Below are 17,772 nucleotides of genomic sequence, written 5' to 3'. Positions count from 1 at the left end.
CTCAGCATAAGCTGAAAGACTTAAGCAGCTCATATATGCCCCAAGGCTTCCATTGTCCATGGCTTGAATCTGTGCAATCATTTTGTCCTTTTCCTTTACCGACTATAAAAGATTTTCTGCTGAATTACTATTACATGCTATGCAGCCCTTTAGTTCACGATGGTAAAAAGCCCGCTTGAATGGTGCTACAACATCAAACCTCTCGCACTGTCAACAAAACCAAGCATCTAATTGTTGACTTCAGGAACGGGATGTTGGAAGACCAAATACCAATTTTCACTGAGTTGGCGGTCGACAGAGTTAGCAGCTTCAAGTTCTTGGGCATCAGTCTTGGATGTTCTCACAAACAAGGTGCACCAGTGGCTTTACTTTCTTAGAAATTTAATGAGATTCAACATATCACTAATACTCTAACAAACCTCAACAGATACACTGTAGAAAGCATCTTACCCAGTTGCATCATGGCTTGGTATGGCAATTGCAACACCGAGGAATGCAAGAGACTAAAGAAAATGGTGGACTCAGCCTGGTTCATCATAGGCACAGCCTTCCCCAACATTGCAAGCATTTAAATGAAGGTGCTGTCTCAAGAATGCGGTATCTATAATCGACGATCTCTACCATCTGGTTCATGCCTTCTTCTCACTACTACTGTCGGGCATGTACTGAATCGTCAAATTCCCCCACCACCACTTCAGGAACAGCTATTTTCCTTCAGCTATCAGGTGCTTAAATATCTGCAAAACCCTAATCTTGCGCAACAAAACACTATGGACCACTTCTTGCATTACCATAAACTTGTTTTCTAATTCTGTCTTGCCTTTTGTATTGTTTTTTCCTTCTACTGTTTTGCAGAATGTCACATGTAATTTATGCAAAGTTCATGTTATGCATTTTTGAGTCTGTGCCTGGTATGTTGCTGCAAGCAGGATTTTTATCATACCTGTACCTCACCATACTTTGGATTTTTTCTTTGTAAACAATGCCAAAATAAGCCACCTGTACATTTGTGGGCCGTGCAAAAAGAATTTCACTGCTCTGTGCATACATGACAAAGAACCATTGTGCATATGACAATCAGTGTAACTTAACTTGATTTCTCCTATATTATATATCCAATAACCATTTATTCTGTACAGTATTGGGTGAGGATCTGAACTAATCCTTATTCAAGATCAAATTTAAAATAAACAGACAGGGACTTCTAGATTCATCCCACAAATTTTCTTGGTCATGTTCAATGCTCATTGCCAATTACATGTTAAGTTTATTGTCACATGGACTGAGGTACAGTGAAAAGATTTTGTTGTGTACTATCCAGTCAAAGAAAAGACCACACATGATTACAATCACAGCATACAGATAAGGGGTACAATTAGTGTAAGATAAATTCTGATAAAATTGATTAAAGGTCGTTCAAAGGTCTCCAATGAGGTAGAGGGGTGGTCACGACCACACTCTACTTGATGAAAGGATGCATTCATTCCTAAATTTGAACTCCAGCAATAAAAAGAATAGAGAAACAAAAGAAATATGGAAAGCACAGACAACATATGCAACTGTTTTATTCAACCCATACATTGTGCATGTGTATGTTTTATCGACATGCTTCCTACATTTAGGTACACTACAATGATAGCTGGATAGTTGTCTTCAGTTTTGCACTCAATGGCGCAAGTAGTGTAAAGTATGTGTGCTTTAATGGGTATTTTAACCTCCAATAAATTCCATTACAGATCGTACAGTCTGATACATGTGCAACATAAGGAGGTCAGTAAGAATACCTGGTTTATTCAAGGGATCTTCATTGATTGAAATATACAGCAGAGAAACTGACCCTTCAGCCACTGAGTATATGCTGGCTATCAATCACCCGTTTACACTAATTCTATGTTATTCCACTTTTACATCCACTCGCTGTACACTAGGGGCAATTTAAAGGCTAACTAACCTGCAATCCTACACTTCTTTAGGATGTGAAAGGAAGCATTTGATGGAAACACATATAACCACAGGGAGAACAACATGCAAACTCCACATAGACAGAACCCAATGTCAGGATCGAACTGAGGTTTTTGGCATTGAGATAAAAGTTCTACCAAATGTACCACTGATTTTGGAACTTACTATAGATAGTGTTACAGTCTAGGGAGCAGTTAGTCACATGGCACACCCTTAAATGCGACAGTCTTAAACTGACAAATATTGTTCATAGCCAATATTATTTATACCAGCAAGGCTATTGAGGCAATAGGGAAAGTTTGGAGGTCAGAATATAGTCCAGGTCCCTGGAACTGGAGTTAGAAGCTCCAACTGTTGCAGCATTATCACTCGAGGTATATTTATGAACACAAATCTCAAAGATACTTGCTAAATGTTTAGACCAAAGAAGACAATTGTTTATAGACACAAAGAACTGCAGTTGCCGGTTTACAAAAGAAGACATAGTGCTGGAATAATTCAGCAGGTCTGGCAGCATCTCTGGAGAATAAGGTCTGAAGACATTTCAGGTCAGGACCCTTCTTCATACTCATTATAGTGGGGTGGGGTGGAGGAGAAAGAGGACAACTCCTGGCAAGTGATAGGTAGGCTTGATTTGTGAGGGGGTGGGGTAGATTGGTGGAAGGTTGGACAATGGCCAGAGATGCAAGGCCAAAAAACTGAAGGAGAAAAGAGGCATGAAATAAGAAGGAAGGATAAAGGTCAACAAGGATGAGGGGAAGTCTAAAGGTAGTAGTATTGTGGCATGAATGGGAGCACATCCAGGTGGGGCACAGGGAAGGGATGGGGAAAGAAGTGTGGGGGGGTTGTTGTTTGGTTAATTGGTAAAAACAGATGTTGTTTACCTTGAACATGATGGCCCAATAGTCATGATAAGATATCTCCATGGTCAAAGTGAAGTTCCAGTTGTAAACGTGTAACCAGTTGGTTCTACAAACGGTAGACACAAAATGCTGGAGTAAATGAGCGGGTCAGGCAGCATCTCGGGAGGGAAGGAATGGGTGACGTTTTGGGTCGAGATTCTTCTTCAGACTACATACCTCTGAGTATCGAATGCATTGCCGCATCATTGAAACAAAGAGATTTGAGACAGCTGGAGTATAAAGTCCAGTGTTAAATCCAAAATAAAATGACTGAGGCTTAAATGAATTTTCATTAATAATTTAAGAAAGGAGATATTCTCAGCTTGCTCACTTCAAACTGCAAAATTTTTGGGAACAGAATCAGACATGTATTGCTATGAGTGTTACTTAATGCAATGTGGAGTAATATGATGATGCGAGTATCATTTCCACCAACACCTGTATCTGAAAATCCACAAATCAATAGTTGTTGCATCCACAAATTTGCTTTTACTTTGAATTGAGAGCAGTGGGGAGAAGAACATAAAACTGAATATTACAATGTTGTAGCAGTCCCTAAAGCACTGGGAGGTTCTAGTAGATAGAGCACAAACCAAACTACAAATGCACGCAGTTCTCTCAAATGCATTGTAGTCACGTATTATTTAGCCCATTAAACTAGTTTGATCATGAGACAGTTTCTACCTGCTGTTCACCAGACTTTTGAGTCCATTAAATTTCAAGTGTGAAATTATTTTGAATTGCATAATCACTTAACAGTAAGATATAGATCATTCTCTCGCGTGTGCACTGCATATTCCATTATGATAATCATAATTCCCATGAAGACTGCTGAAATTTTAAGAAGAATTTTGAACATCTCCATCAAGAATTCCCTGTAGGTATGCCACAGGCAGATAACTCTTAGCTCAGGAGTTCCTTCATTTGTTGCCAAAGCCCATTAAATAGAAACTAGTTCTATTATGTTCGTCATTGACTTAGATTGGCCCACATTTATTCAGATTCCGGTGATCAGTAATTATCTTGAGGTCTGTGTCATTGCTAATAGTTTATCGTCCACCCCCTTCCAATTCCATCTAGATTGAAGTATGAGACTGGAATGCCCTCTGTCATCATTTATCATCATTATTTACTCTTGTAAATGTAAATCTTCCGAGAATGAATGCTGTTAAATATATGCTCCAAATAAGCTTGCCTGCAAACATAATTATTTCTTATTTGCTCTCTAACCTTTGCAATTTTTTCATATCTAATTGTATGTTTGCAGAATAATGTTTCTGGAGGTAAAATTGGAATCAATGGAAAGGATAGCCTGGTATCCAATCTTATTGCCAAGGGAATTGGTACTATCTTTAAGTGGTGTCCTAATGTCTCTACATTAGGTTATAAGTTATATTGTTAGTGTTACTGTAACATATGCAAAAATAATTACTTCTGCTTTTTCAAAGAGCCAAGCCCGAGAAAACCCATTATTTTCTGTTGCAGTTAAAATGCAATTTCTTGTTTTACCTGACTTCTGTTGAAAGCATTTCCCTGCCAGATTTTTTTCCAGCTTTTGTTCGCTCTGCACTAATTGTATTCGTTCATTTCATTATGGCTGATTTTCATTAATGTTATTTATGTTTTTAAAATACATTATTAAAGAGCAACAAATCCTGATTTATGCAGTATTCCAATTATGCATTGCGATTATTGAGTGCATCATGCAGTTTGCCACACCGAATTGCACTTTTGTGCACATTGCAATACATAAAGTAGGTAGTAGTAATAACATTAAACTTTATCCAAAACCTATTTGACATGTGTCCTGCTATAGTATGCGTCCAATGCACATGCAGGAAATCAAATCCAAACAACAATGAAAGTTAATGGCAATATAGTTGATAATTTCAAGATATTAAGAGAAAAAATAGGATCCAGAAAATAAAACAATTTCCAGTGGGTGAAAAGTACAGAATCAGGGAACATAGGTCAAGATGTGAAACCAGGCCTTTCTTGAATGAGATAAATATGTACATCCATATTAGGGTGGTAAAACGTATTTCATAAAAGGCCAAATTATTTGACAATTTCAAATATCAGCTCAACCAATTTTCATTACATAATGTTACTAATCTTTGGAGGATTGAAGTGGGATCACAGATCACCCATCCAGGGAATGTTGGAACAGACTTGGTGTGCTAAATAACCGATTCCTGTCCCAGTGCTCCATCTAGATTTCCATTACATTAAAAACAATGTAAATAATAGCCTGAAGAAGGGTCTCGACCCGAAACATCACAATAGACAATAGACAATAGGTGCAGGAGTAGGCCATTCAGCCCTTCGAGCCAGCACCGCCATTCAATGCGATCATGGCTGATCACTCTCAATCAGTACCCCGTTCCTGCCTTCTCCCCATACCCCCTCACTCCGCTATGCTTAAGAGCTCTATCCAGCTCTCTCTTGAAAGCATCCAACGAACTGGCCTCCACTGCCTTCTGAGGCAGAGAATTCCACACCTTCACCACTCTCTGACTGAAAAAGTTCTTCCTCATCTCCGTTCTAAATGGCCTACCCCTTATTCTTAAACTGTGGCCCCTTGTTCTGGACTCCCCCAACATTGGGAACATGTTTCCTGCCTCTAATGTGTCCAATCCCCTAATTATCTTGTATGTTTCAATAAGATCCCCCCTCATCCTTCTAAATTCCAGTGTATACAAGCCTATACCCATTCCTTTTCTCCAGAGATGCTGTGTGACCCGCTGAGTTACCCCAGATTTTTGTGTCTATCTTAAATAATAATGAAGGTAAATACAAATTGCTGGAGTAACTCAGTGGGACAGGCAGCATCTCTGGATAATATTGAGTTCCATTGTAATTATGCTATTTAATGATCCTTCCAAAGTTGAATATTCTGGCAAATATGCATCAAGTGTTCACATTTTGCAACAGATTGTAATTCAATCTTTTGAATCCTGTCATTAACCAAAGAATATTTGGTTCATTACTTATTACCTCATCTTAATCTTCGAAGCTGTCTGTTATTTGCAACATTTAATGACCTCATCGGGCACATGTCCTGAGATAGCAATGTTCAGAATATGATTAACTCTTACTGTTAATGTAAGAGAAAGAAGAATCAATCTAAGACAACTATTTTAAAGTTAAGTAGCAACAATTATAAGAAGAATGGAAGCAGAATTATGTAGAATGAACTGTCAAGTTGGGTTACAAGATCCATTTAATGAGATTTAGCAAATAAAATAATTTAGAAAATCTTTTGAAACATGCCTTCCAACAAGAAAAGATCTTTACAAGGGGTCAACAAAAGTGGTATAAAACTTAAAGAAATTACATATAATTTTGCAAAGATATTTGACAAGGTAGCGCACCAAATTGTGGAAAATAAATAGGTAGTATCATATTGGATAACTAACAGGAAATGGAATCAGCAGATTTTGGTCTTTTTCCTCATTGACAAGATGTGACACATTTTGTGCTGAGTCAATAACATGTTGAAATTTATGTAATTGGTCTCCAAGCCACATTCGCTGATAATACAAAGATAAATATGTAACTGAATTGTGATGTGGACAATGTGCAGGGAGAACAAGTGATGAAGAAGATCAACTGAATGTAATTGTTATATAAGAAAATAACTGCAGATGCTGGTACAAATCGATTTATTCACAAAATGCTGGAGTAACTCAGCAGGTCGGGCAGCACCTCGGGAGGGAAGGAATGGGTGACGTTTCGGGTCGAGACCCTTCTTCAGACTGAAGAAGGGTCTCGACCCGAAACATCACCCGTTCCTTCTCTCCCGATATGCTGCCCGACCTGCTGAGTTACTCCAGCATTTTGTGAATGAATGTAATTGTTTATTGTTCTTTATTGAATATAATAATAGCGATGTTATGCTTCAGTTACATAGGGCATTAGGGAGCTCAAATCTGGAGAATCGTGCGGGGGGGGGGGGGGGGTGGTGAATTTGTAACTTTGTAAGCGCCCTTTATGGGTGACTATTTGCATACTTTGTGCATGCAAGCAAAACATTTCAGTGTGACTTGTCACATGTGACAGTGAAGTATTCAATTCAATTAAATTCACTACAAATGAGAAGTATTTGCATGATACAAGAGCAACAGTGTAACCACACATTTATTTCCATCATTATCAGCTCAGCAAAATTTAATGCTATTTGGGTTTATTTTTTACCAAATTCTCGGTAAAGATTAAAGCTGATAATTTATGTTGGTGTGTTCCCAATTTTTGTCCAAGCCATCAACTCCTGAATATTGCATCTAACCATTAACACTGTCGCTCCACAGGTCTCGACCCGAAACATCACCCATTCCTTCTCTCCAGAGATGCTGCCTGTCCTGCTGAGTTACTCCAGCTTTTTGTGTCTATCTTCAATTTAAACCAACATCTGCAATTCCTTCCCACGCACTCGACACATTTTGTTGATCTCCTGCTGGGTATCCAGTGGTATTCGGTGAGTTACAAAGCATTGTCAAATCAGGTTTACTGTATTATGTCCATTTAATTAGAAATGACTTAACACGTCTTCCTCAAGGCCCCTGAGTCTATTTCCTGTGGCAGCAGCCACTTTCTGTCCTTTACTTGTGCAGATTCCTAAATAACATTCAATGTATGCAAAAATAATGTTAATTCTGGAACCAAGTGGTGGAAGAACCATTCACCATGTATCCACTAGTAAACATGTCAAAGTCAAAATGTGGATTGTTAAGAGTGTTTTATTGTCATATATCCCAGATAGAACAATGAAATTCTTACTTGCTGCAGCACAACAGAATATGGAAACATAGTACACTGTAAACAATTTGATAAACGAGAGAAAAAAAAAGTTTCAGTGTGTATATGTACACACAAGTACACATATACAGTATATTGTGTATATATATATATATATATATATATACACATAATCACATTAGGGTGGCATTACATTAGATTATTTCCCCAAAAAGATTATTTTTCCCTGCTTAAAGCTTCAGAATTGTTATACCTGATTGAGGGTATAATTTAGAGAACATTTGTCATTTGAGTAATTGTGCTATTGAATCTATTTTTGCTGTTAAAATGTCCAAACAGTAGGAATGTGATGATAAACTATACGTATCACGTCTCAGCTTTTGGTCAATAGCTATGAAGATGCTATTAAAGTGAGGGAAAAACTCACTTCAGTCAAGTTCATGCCCCAGGTTTTAAGTTTGTTTGGTTTTCTGTGAACCTAAGTTATTATGAGACAAGCTTATTTTCGGTGATATTTAGTTGCCTGAATAGCAGCCAAATGTTTTCATGTGTAATCCTTGGTTTCCCACATATCAATCGCAACACAAGTCAGAAACAATTTCTTTGCTCTGAAGTTATTTGTTATATCCTGAAAGTGTGAAAGATACTACAAAAATAATTGTTAGATTAAGTGGTTACTCTAAATTATACCTAGTTGTGTGGGAGGAATCCTGTAGATGTTAATGGGCACATGAAAAATAATTGATAGAATATAGAGCATAGACCATAAAATAGCACAGCAGAGGAACAGGCCACACAGCCCATGGGGTCTCTGCCAAACATGATACCAAATTAAACTGAAGGCTTTTGCCTGCATGTGATCCATATCCCTCCATTCCCTGCATTTCGATAAGAATGATGGGATTGCTCTTAGAGCTGGCATTGACTCGATGGGCTGAGTGGTCTTCTTTTACATTTTCTTTTCTCCATCTGCTATCACTTAATCACATTGCTCTTCTATCTATCCCGATGTATCTCTGTTTTACAGTCTGACTATCTATTGCCCAGCCTAACTAATAAGCTATTTATCCATATGCCTGAAACATTTTAGCTGCTATTTAGTGGCATCATCTAAGAAGCTGTGACAATATAAATGTAAAAATAAATTTGAATTTGCAAGAGATAATATCCAAAATAGCACAGCTCTGGCAGTGCAAATAACAATTCTGACTTGACATATCAATACAGGGAATATGCCTAAAAACATTGATAAAAAAAATAATGAATGGCAAGATTGTTTGTTTATTTTAATTATAGTGGGCATATTTTTAAAAGCTTGTTCCAGATATTAAAACAAGCAAAACAAATCAAATATGTGTCAAAGACTCAGGGGATTGACTTACCTGTGAGAAATATTTAAATTACAGAAGCCAAAAATATATATTTTTGTAAGAAAGACATAAAAGAGCAAAAAATGTCTTGTCAAAAAAAAGATTCTGTGGATGATGAGAATCGTAAGTAAAATGCCACAGATGTCCTGCATGTTAACCAACCATTCAAAGCAAATGCAAATACAAATGCAAATCAGTCAATGGTGTGGATAGTTTTCCTAAAAGGTGGAATATGTTTCCAAAGGTGTTAAAAGCATAACACCATTTTGACAATATGCAATAGAAAATTTGTTTTATATCGGAGCCAAACATAGTAACAATCATCCAGGGTAATTCTGCATCATTCAGAAACCCAACTGACCACTTGCACCTTGCCTCTGCATTGCAATTTGTGAGACAATGTGATCCCTTTGATTTCATTCTTTTGATGCATTTTGAAGGGAACTTAAACCATATTGTCTGGGGATTATTTGTAAAATTTGAAGGCTTTTTTTGTGTTGCTATTTGCATAAATGAATAACAAAGCTAGCACTATCAACAGAACATCATTTTTTATTGAAGGTAAAAAATCTCAACCAACAGCTCTGTCTGTCTGTCTGTCTGTCTGTCTGTCTGTCTGTCTGTCTGTCTGTCTGTCTGTCTGTCTGTCTGTCTGTCTGTCTGTCTGTCTGTCTGTCTGTCTGTCTGTCTGTCTGTCTGTCTGTCTGTCTGTCTGTCTGTCTGTCTGTCTGTCTGTCTGTCTGTCTGTCTGTCTGTCTGTCTGTCTGTCTGTCTGTCTGTCTTTCCCCCCCACCCACTTCCTGTATGTTTGTTCTCCCGTTTGTTTTTGTTTGTCCTGTTTTTGTTTTTGTTTGCGCGGTTTTCATCCGGAAAAAAATGGTACATGATAATGCGGCAATTTTAGGCCCACCCTACTCACCATTCCCCTGCGGACTGACTGCATTGACTTTTGTTACTTTTTAAAAACAATTTACTTCATAAACTTTAACTCCCTTCCGGGAGGACCAGCGGGAGGATCGGCGCCCGTCCTGGTGTGCCCCGCGCCTGACCTTCCTCCCATGGTGCAGCGCAGTGGCAGAGAATCCCACAGGGTCCAACAAGATGGCGTCGTTGCCTTTCGCCGCCGACCGCTGCAGGGGAGGTTTCGGGTCCACGGCTCGCTCTGCCCGCACCACTGGCCGCACAGGACAGAGGTGAGTGGCTCCCTCTCCCCTTCCCTGTCCACCCTCGCCCACCCACAGCCGCGGGGGACACTCCCCTGACCCATTGGGCCCAAACCTCTCCTGCATTGGTCCAGCACCCTCTCCTTCCCCCACTCCCCCCCACTCCCCCACTTCATCCCCCTCAACCCCCCTTATCCCCCTCCCTTCCCCCCCACTCACCCACCCGATCCCCCTGAACCCCCCTTATCCCTCCACTCCCCACCCACTCACCCAGTCCATCCCCCTCAACCCCTTCTCCCCTTCCATCCCTCACCCAATCACCCACTCCATCCCTCCTTAACCCCCCTTATCCCCCCCTCCCCTCACTCCCCCTCCCTCAGCTGCGCCCGCAGGACCTCCCGCAGCAGAGATTTGCACCCAAAGGGTGCACACTTGTCCAGTCTGGTATTAAAAAAATGTGTCAATGTTAAACCATATTGTAATTCAGATCAAAAAAGTACACGTATTAATCACATTGCTTCCCCTTTAAACAGAACATAATAACTACACCATGACTATTAAAGTAATTTAGTGGAGGCGTTGCCTCAAAAAACACAGTAAATATTATCAAATACCCATACCACCCGATCCATGTTCTAACTTCACCACTGCCATCAGGAAGAAAGTACCATAGGCTGAAAACTCAGATCACCAGCTTCAAGAATAGCTTCTTTGCGGCAACAATGAGCTCTTGAACATTGCACAACACAAACCCTACCTCAGCAACTATGATTTTCTATTGATTGTGTCTTTGGTTGCTCTGTGGACTTCAGTTTTGCACTATAATGGCAATCTAGTATTTTGGCTATTCATTTATTGTATTGTTGATAATTATATATTATGTGTTATCGCATTAACGGGCCTGTTAAGCTGAAACAAGTATAAATTTCAGAGTTCCATTGCAGATACATATGGCAATTAAACACTTTTGATACTATTGACTCTTGAAAATCAGCGTTTACTATCACTGTACAATTGTGAATTCTGACCTATTAAAAATTCACCTGATTTTGTTGGTCTTTTCATTCTCTGACTTCAAACTGCACTTGGCAATCCTGCAATCTGCTTTCCACGCACCGAGAATTGCAATGATGCTCTTGTCCAGCAAAGCTTCATACACATCTGGCTTCACATCTTTATCCGTAACTGTGAATATATTGTGTTACACATTCTTGGTCGTCACCTCCTTGGTAACATGTCTCTAAATAGACTGTTTAAATAAAATCTAATGCAGGTAATGATTCTTGTCAACTACTACAATAGTTACAATGACACATTGTATCTGTGTACTAGCTACCTGGAGGCAACAATTGCTACTTTAATTGCCTCTAAGGACCCTCCATTTTGCTATAATGCAGAATGCCTCCCAATCTATCTCCCTGTGGTCGCCATTCCTCCAATTTGACAACATTGAAAAAATCATCCATGCATTCATTTCCTCCTGCCTAGACTACTGCAACTCCCTATGCACTGGGATCAGCCAATCCCACCTGCAATTGGTCCAAAACGCCACTGCGAGACTCCTGACGGGTACCCATAAAAGGGACCACATCACCCCGATTCTGGCCTCTCTCCACTGGCTCCCAGTACAGTACAGAATCAACTTCAAGCTCCTCCTATTCACATACAAAGCCCTAAACGGGCTTGTCCCCCCATATCAAAAATCTTCTAACTCTCCCTCAGGTCGGCCGACTTGGGGCTACTGAGTATCCCGCGGTCTAGGCTTAAGCTCAGGGATGACCGCGCTTTTGCGGTTGCAGCTCCGAGACTGTGGAACAGCATCCCTCTCCCCATCAGAACTGCCCCCTCCATCGACTTCTTTAAGTCCAGGCTCAAAACCTATTTCTATTCCCTAGCGTTTGAGGCCCTCTGAGGGGGCACTGTGAACTGTGTATGTATGTGCTGTTATATTTGTGTGCCATTGTTTGTTCGTTCTTAGTACCTGAACTGATGTTCATCACTTTGGTTGTTTTTAAATGTGCTATACAAATAAAATTGACTTGACTTGACTTGTCTCCCTCCCATTGTGAAGCCTCATGCTGAACATGGCAAGAAATCATTTTTATAAGGGAATTTTAAACTTAAAAATCTCTGTATCTTTAAAAATATAAGACCAATTTGAATGAAACTTGGATGAAAGGGTCCCCACAACAAAGGTGAGTAAGGCGGTCCTAAAATTGTAGCACTATCGTGTGATGGGGGCACAAAAACACGGCTGATAACTAACAAACATCCTAACATAACAAATAACAAACAAATAACATAACAAACAAACACAGTGTTTTAGTAATATATAGATAAAGGGGATATAAAAAACATGATAAAAGGAATTCAAGTATTCCAGACTAGAAGTCATGCTAAATTAACATTTATAATTTATGTTATTTTCTGCAAATGTATAATGACAACTGACAAGTATTGTAAGTTTTCTTATAATATATGTTTGCATTTCAATTTATGACATCATAAACATCTGAAGCAGATAGAACGCATTGTGTATATCTCTAGGAGTCTGCCATGTGACTATGTTTAATTATTAAGTCTCATAACTGAAGCATGCTTCAAGTACATATTTATTTATTTATTTATGTCGCTACTGTTGCAACACCAATGTATTTGTCCACCTGCAGTATTTATGCAATGAAGTTTTTTTAAACATCAGCAAACAAAGATAAATCTTTTCTTACTTTCAATAAGTCCCTCAGTTCCACTTTATTACAGGTCACTGCCATCATTACATTATTTGAAATATTAATTCCTTAAAATATACTTTGAACTGTTATTTGGGTATCTTGGCCACACACCTTTTGGATTAAAAAAATATATATCCATAAAGGAATTTCCAAAATTCAACACTGTGATTTCAGATGGTGTAAAACAGGAGAATTGATACAAATTGATTTTGTGTATTCAACATATGCTTTCACAGGTAAACAAATTTCTAGGCAAATGTTTTGGTAACTACATCTACAAGTGGTCATTGCTTCCAAATAGCAATTGAAAATTAATTTTAAGGATTCTATTCTGTGAATATTTATCCTTAGGTTTATTGATGAAGTTTAGGTTTATTATTGGCACATGTGTTTTGTTTTGCATATTATCCAAACAGATCAGATAATGCTACACATGAATATAATCAAGTCAAACTCAAGCCCAATAGATGGAGCAAAGGGAAAGATGCAGAGTGCAGAATATAGTTCTCGGGATTGTATTACACCAGTTCCATAGATTAAGTCCAAGGTCTGCAGTGAGGAAGAGGGGAATTAACTGTACCCCTATGGAAAGACTATTCAGAAACCTGATAACAGAAGGGAAGAAGCTGTTTCTGAGTCTGGTGATGCTCACTTTCAAGCTTCTGTACCTTCTGCCGGAGGAGATCAGGGAAAAGAAGGAATGCGGAAAAGCAGCCAACATAATCAAAGTTTTGTCCCACTGGAGGTGGAACACCTTTTCCAAGCCAAGCCAGCATAAATGTAGGTAGAGTCAAAGGTGGGAAATCTGGTCCATGTGATGGACTGGGCTACATGTACAAATCTGCAATTTCTTCCGGTCTTAGGGTTGTTCGCAAGCCAAGATGTGATACAGTCTGACCATATGCTTTCTATGGTGCATCTATAGAGGTCTGTAAGAGTCATTGTAGAGATGCCCTTGCCGACTCAGTGTAAGGTGTAAATGGAGTCAATGGAAGGGAGGTTTGTTTGCATAATGGTCTGGGCTGTGTCCACAATTCTCTCCATGTAAGATTATGGTGAATCCCAAGGCGGTCTTGGGATAAGTATATCAGGAGCAAGAGGATAGCCAGGGAACAAATGAGACCCCTTATGAACCAAAAGAGTAATCTATATGAGGAGCCGGGTGATATTCACCAAGAAGGATGTGGAAAACAGTGAGTTCAGGAAGGGGTACTTGGATAATGTGAAGCAGGTCAATATTAAGCAGGAGGTATTAAATGTCAAGGAGGCATAATAATTGATAAAACTCCAGGCCCTCGTGAGATCTATCCCAGGTTGGTAAATGAAGCAAGAGAGGAGATAGCTGGAACCCTGACACAATTTTTTTGCATTTTTGCTAGTCACAGGTGAGTTACCAGAAAAATGGAGGATAGTGAATGTTGTTTCACTTATTTAAGAAGGACAGCAGGTGTAAGCCAAATAGCTACAAGTGGGTGAACCTTATGTGAATGATAGGAAAATTACTGGAGAAAATCTTACGGGATACAAATTATATACATTTGTAAAGGCAGGAACTGATCAGGAATAGTATTGCTCCACGAGGGGAAATTCAGTCTCACTAATTGTATGGAGATCTTTTGAGGAGGTAAGCAAGAAGATTGAAGACAGGATGATAGATATTGTCTATGCGGACTTTAGGGAGTCATTTGACAAAAATGCACATGATAGGCTGGTCCAGAAGGTCGAGGCACAAGATGCGATGGCTAATTCAATCCCAAATTAGCTCAGTGATCCGAGGAAGAGGTTAGTGATGGAAGGATGCTTTTCTGAAGAAGGCACACCGCCGCCTCTACTGTTTTAGAAATTAGAATTTCTACTTTCTTAGAAGTTAAAAGAGATTCGGCATGTCAACATGTACTCTAACAAATGTTCACAGATGTACTGTAGAAGGTGTCCTGACTGGTCGCATCATGGCCTGGTACGGGCAATTCTAACGTACAAGAATGCAAGAGGCAGCAATGAGCGGTGGACTCAGTCTGGTCCATCATGGGGACAGCCCTCCCCACTATTGATAACATTTAGATGAGGTGCTGCTTCAAGATTGCATCATCTATCATTCAGGATCCCCACCATCTGGGCCAAGCCCTCTTCTTCTGTTGTCACACAGCAGAAGATACAGAAGCCTGTAGTCGCACCACCAGGTGCACAAACAGCTACTTTCCCACAACTGTCAGGTTCTTGAACCAAATCGCACAACCCCAATTCCACTTCAACAAAGGAACACTACAGACCATCTCTAATTGCACCCCCATGGACTTTTTTTAATTCTAATTGAGTTTTGCACTAATGTCTTTATTTCTTTGCACTGTATTCGGATGACATTATAATGGCAAACAACAGTAGACCCAGCACAGTTTACTGTAGCACAGCAAAGGTCACAGGCTTCCAATTTTAAAAAATCAACCGTCCACTATCACCTTTTAATTCCTACAAAATCAATTTTGAAGCCAACTGGCTAGCTCACCCTGGGCTGCATGAGGGGCCTTGTCAAAGGCCTTTCTAAAGTCTATTTAGACAATGCCCACTGCCTTGCCCTCATCAATCCATTTGGTAACACTTGATGAAAGATTCTTCAAAAAAACAATATCAAATTTGTGAGACTATGGATTACTATCAAGTTTATGAAGTTTCTTGGGAGAGTTTATTGTCAAATCAAGTTTATTGTTATTTGTACAAATATGGTGAAATACAGGTACAATGAATATTTTGCTTGCAGCAGCATGACAGGCACATAATCTCAGATAACACACAAACATAAATGATACAGGACAGTGAAAAGTAAAAGACTGTGCAAAAGACAGGACATTAGTGCAAAACACAATTAGAAAACAAGTCTATGATGGTGCACAAGGTGATCTGTAGACTTACATTGCTGAAGGAGGATTAGGATTTTGCAGGTTGGTTCAAGATACCGGTGGTTGTAGGAAAGGAGGTGTTCCTGAACCTGATGATGTGGGACTTCCAGCTTCTGTACGTCCTGCCCATATAGTAGCAGCGCAAAGAAGGCATTGTAATGTTATGATAAAGTTGTTATCTGCACTGTAAATCCAAGTTCACCTTGTAATGAGATGAGCTTTAAGGAAAAATTGCTACCTTCTCAAGCAGCTGAAAGATGAATGCAAAAATTATTTTGAATCAGAATGATGTAAATAGTTTCATATGAATCATTGTTTTTTTCCTAGCCTAAGGAAAACCACAACATGTGTAGTGTTTGATATTATTGGGCACATAAGAAAATAAGATTGAGTATTCTGAAATAAATTCATTTGAATTAACATGATTTTAGTCATACACAGAAAATATAAATAACATTATTTTTAGTTATTTATGTAGTAAAGGGTTTTAAAATTCCATCTAACATAAACATGGTATGTGCAACTTTACAAATAGAGGGCTCGCAGACCCCATTCCTGTTTTTTTTTAAAAGGTCTTTCATGGGGGAATATGTAGCAAGTTAACTTTTCTGTTGCCATTAATATGAGGGGAAAAAGGGAAATATAAAGCAGGGAAAGCTACTATCCTTCAGTTTATTAACTGGAAATACTTTATCTGAATAACTCCAATGAGGGTCACTATTAACTCAATTAATCAGTCAGGAATGGGACCTGCAAGCCCTCTATTGGTAAAGTTGCACATACCACTCATTTCCCTTCAATCTGGCCAATAATCCACCACTACCACCTCACAACTGGAAACCAAGTAGCACTCTGAATCGAAGCCAGTTAGTTAACCTAGATTCTACAGCCTGAGAGAAATGGAAGCAATTTTGATGAATAAATATTCACTTTCACCAGAATATAGATGCATACCCAAAAAGAGGGGGAAAAAGTAGCATTATGAGGAAACCGTGTTCCCTTAGAACCTATTCAGCTGTGATGGAAAAAACAGCTTCTTTGCATCTTTAGAGATTCCAAGGACGCTACCGTCTGCTTGGCTACAATATTTATTGACCAAAAATTGGCCCAATGGGTTAAATGGATTATGGGATTTTCAGCCAATTTACATTCAGCATAACTCAAGTTTTCACGTTCCCATGCAACAATTAAAGTAAGGTTAGAAGTCAGCCCTGACCTCAGTACTGACCACATCATCAGTCTGAATGAATTATTATTGTGGGTTTCTGTGTGTTTTGAGATTGCACTTAAAATTAAATGCTTTAAGTGCATAACCATTAATAGGCATGATTTTAAAGATTTTCATTTCCACCCATTAACACACTCCAATAGTTCTTCATAGTTTTTGAAGCTATTTATTTAAGATTGAGTTCCTCGGAGGTGCTGAGCCACTTGTATTAAACATACTAATTTTCTTGAGATGATTTTATATTCAGCTGCTCTAATAAAGTTGCACAAAGTCATCACATTGTGTATCAAAGCATATTCTTAATAAATTATTTCTTCAATCAAGATCTACTATCCACCTGGTTACCCCTGTTCATAGAAGATTTTCAATGATATTCACTGATATGCAAATATATTTGAGCACAAACTTGAGCCAAAAAGAAAACTACTTCTTAAAACTAGGACAATGAAAGATTATGATTTGAATCCAGTTTGCTGAGTATACTTAACATAAAAAGTCTTGGATGACGATTTAATGACCTGAGTTGCTGTTTGCTGATGAGTAAATGATTCAGCTTTCGACTATTGTCGTGCAAAAGAGAGACAATACCTTGAAGATGGACACAAAGCCCTGAAGTAACTCAGCGGGTCAGGCAGCTTAGACAGAAAATGCTGCAGCATCTCTGGAGAGAAGGAATGGGCGACGTTTTGGGTTGAGTCCCTTCTTCAGGGTCTGGCAGCATCTGTGGAGAAAAAGGCTGGGTGATGTTTCAGGTCGGGACTCT

Source organism: Rhinoraja longicauda, chromosome 1 (assembly GCF_053455715.1).
Source record: "Rhinoraja longicauda isolate Sanriku21f chromosome 1, sRhiLon1.1, whole genome shotgun sequence".
Lineage (NCBI taxonomy): Eukaryota > Metazoa > Chordata > Chondrichthyes > Rajiformes > Arhynchobatidae > Rhinoraja > Rhinoraja longicauda.
This window is presented reverse-complemented; position numbering follows the sequence as displayed.